General features: G+C 35.8%; 1 protein-coding gene and 1 long non-coding RNA gene across 4 annotated transcripts in view; one reads left to right on the top strand and one right to left on the bottom strand.

The window, feature by feature from the left end:
* The window catches only part of LOC118439809 (uncharacterized), a 4,140-nt gene extending 2,054 nt beyond the window's left edge, over positions 1 to 2,086 (bottom strand). The window contains exons 1-2 of one of the 3 annotated variants that reach the window (XR_014983821.1): positions 1,545 to 2,086; positions 1 to 534 (exon numbers count right to left, since the gene is read on the bottom strand). The exon at positions 1 to 534 is cut by the window's left edge and continues 185 nt beyond it. This is a non-coding gene — a long non-coding RNA (uncharacterized LOC118439809). The remainder of the gene's footprint in view (positions 535 to 1,544) is intronic. The other 2 variants (XR_014983819.1, XR_014983820.1) reach the window with 2 other exon arrangements.
* ft (cadherin-related tumor suppressor fat) overlaps positions 1 to 2,500 on the top strand; it is a 102,639-nt gene that overhangs the window by 20,641 nt on the left and 79,498 nt on the right. The window lies entirely within an intron of this gene.

Here is a 2,500-nt window from a genome sequence, read left to right as displayed (position 1 = left end):
CAAACTCCCTGGACTCTCTCTGGTTCCGTTCACGAGAAAACGAACCTTTGATATCGTTCCGAGATGTAATTGCGCAGATTGGAGCCCGAATAAAGTCCGCTGTAACGAGATACCCCGTTGGAAGAGAATCGACCGGAAATAATGCAACTCGGATCTTAAACGTGCATCGCCTTTCGTCCCGAATATCTGTAGCAGCAGACCTCTTGGACCTTTTCTAAATTCGTGGAAATCCGACGGAAGTATTTACATGAAACGCGATACCCTCTCTTGTGGTCAATTCGTATCAATTCGTTTATTCGTCTTATCTAGACCATTATTTCTTTTCCCCCTTGTGTTTTTTTCTCTCTTATCGTTCTTTTTTTTCGTCTTTCTTTCCTTCCTCCTTTTGTCCTTGTTTTTTTGGTCTGCTTATTTTTTTTTCTTTTCTTTTCTTTTCTTTTATAATCTCTCAAACTGAATCGAAAAAATATCTATTTGAAAATCGGAAATAAAAATTCGTCATTGTTCTTGAATTATTGCCATTTGAATTAATATCTGAAAAATAAAAGGATATATTTTTGAAAATTACATTGAAAGTGTAAAGATCAATAAAAATCATCATGGTCCTTGAATTATTGCTGTCTGGATTAGTACCAGAAAATTAACATGATATATATACATATATATATATATATGTATGTATGTATGTATGTATGTATGTATGTATGTATGTATGTATGTATGTATATAAATTAGATTGAAAAGACAGAAACCGATAAACATTATTGCTGTTCTTGAATTATTGTTGTCTAAATAGTTATATGAAAATTAAGATGAGATATGTAAAAGTTATATCAAAAAGATACACACCAATAAAGATCATCACTATACTTGAATAATAAATCTTCGTATTATTACCTGGATATATTTGAAAATAAGATTTTGAACATGGGAAAGCAGTAAAGATGAAAAAAAAAATCATCCCCCATCATCTCTAAATAACTTCTATCTATTACTACTATTATTACTACTACTACTACTACTACAACAACAACTACTACAACTACTATTACTATTGCTACTACCTATCTACTAGGATCACGAGTAAATGTTATACAAGCGAGTAAGAAGAAGTCAACGGGTTAAAAGTCAAGAAGTAGAAAGAAATAAAAAGAAAAAGAAAAAGAAAAGGAAAAAAAAATAAAGAAGAAAAACCGAATCGAATAATAATGATTTTCTCAAAACGTCGAAGACAAACTATACCCCGTAGGAATAAACTGAGATAAATAAGTGTTCCCCTATATGGAAAATATATAGGAAAATATAGGTGTGTCGATTTCCTCAGGGTAGAAGAATTATTCTTAGGGTATAAGGAGAGAAGGGGGATGGTATGGAGGGGGATGGAGGTTTAAAGAATAGAAAATAAATGAATAGGAAAGAGCATAGAAAAGGGCATAAGAAAAAGAACAGAGATAAGTTGTGGATTACGGGCACGTTGGTGCGAGAAATAGGAAAATAGTATTACCGGGCCGTTACTTACTACGGGACAATGGTTGCCCACTTACCGCAATATAAGCTTCGCGGTAAACCTCCTCCTTCGACGTCGCTGCTCCTTGCTACTTGCGTACTTGTTTAGTAGTCGTTGGTAAACGGACTGGCGTTTTCTTCGAGAAAGGAAGGGGGTTGGTTGCTTGGTTGCCTTGGCGCGTTAAGTCTATGGTGTTCGGTTTGGCCGGACACATTGCATGACATTCCTTCTCTCTTGCTTTCTTTCTTCTCCCACCCTTCTACTCTTCATCCTCTTCCTCCTCCATCTTCTCTTCCTCCATATCCTCCTCCTTCTCCTCTTCCTCCTCCTCCTCCTCCTCTTCCTCCTGCCTCGTCCCTCTTTCTTCCTCTCTCGCACATAAACCGCAAAGAAACCCCTTCCGACGGGAAAGTTATGTATCCTTGTAGCGATTTGTCTCGGATACTTCTGCCTTGCGCGCGAGCGAGCAACTGAGCTCGCGCCTACTGACTCTCGTCTTATCTCTCTCTCTTTCTCTCTCTCTTTCTCTCTACCTATCTATCTATCTATCTATCTATCTATCTCTCTCTTTCTCTATATATATATCTCCCTCTCTTTATCTCTCTTTCTCTCTCGCTTCTACTCTCTTTGACACGTATCCCAAGAGACAACTGCATAATCGACTCGACTTTTTTACTTACTCACAGATACTTCTTATTCTTTTTCTTTTTCTTTTTCTTCTTCTTCTTCTTCTTCTTGTTCTTCTTCTTCTTCTTCTTCTTCTTCTTCTTCTTCTTCTTCTTCTTCTTCTTCTTGGAATAACAGAGAAGGGTGAGGGAAAACGTTACTCTCATACGTCGTAAAAGAAAAATAAATTTTCATATGGTTTCGATTATTAATTTTTTTCTTTTTCTTTTTTTTTCTTTTTTCTTTTTTCTTTCTTCCTTTTCTTGTAAGATTTTAATCCTTTCAATCTTTCCAACCTTTTCCTTTCTATTTAAATCTTTCTTTTTT

This window comes from Vespa mandarinia, chromosome 2 (assembly GCF_050613455.1).
Source record: "Vespa mandarinia isolate Hongniang chromosome 2, ASM5061345v1, whole genome shotgun sequence".
NCBI lineage: Eukaryota > Metazoa > Arthropoda > Insecta > Hymenoptera > Vespidae > Vespa > Vespa mandarinia.
Note: the sequence above shows the minus strand (reverse complement) of the source record. Positions and strands in the feature narration are given on the sequence as shown.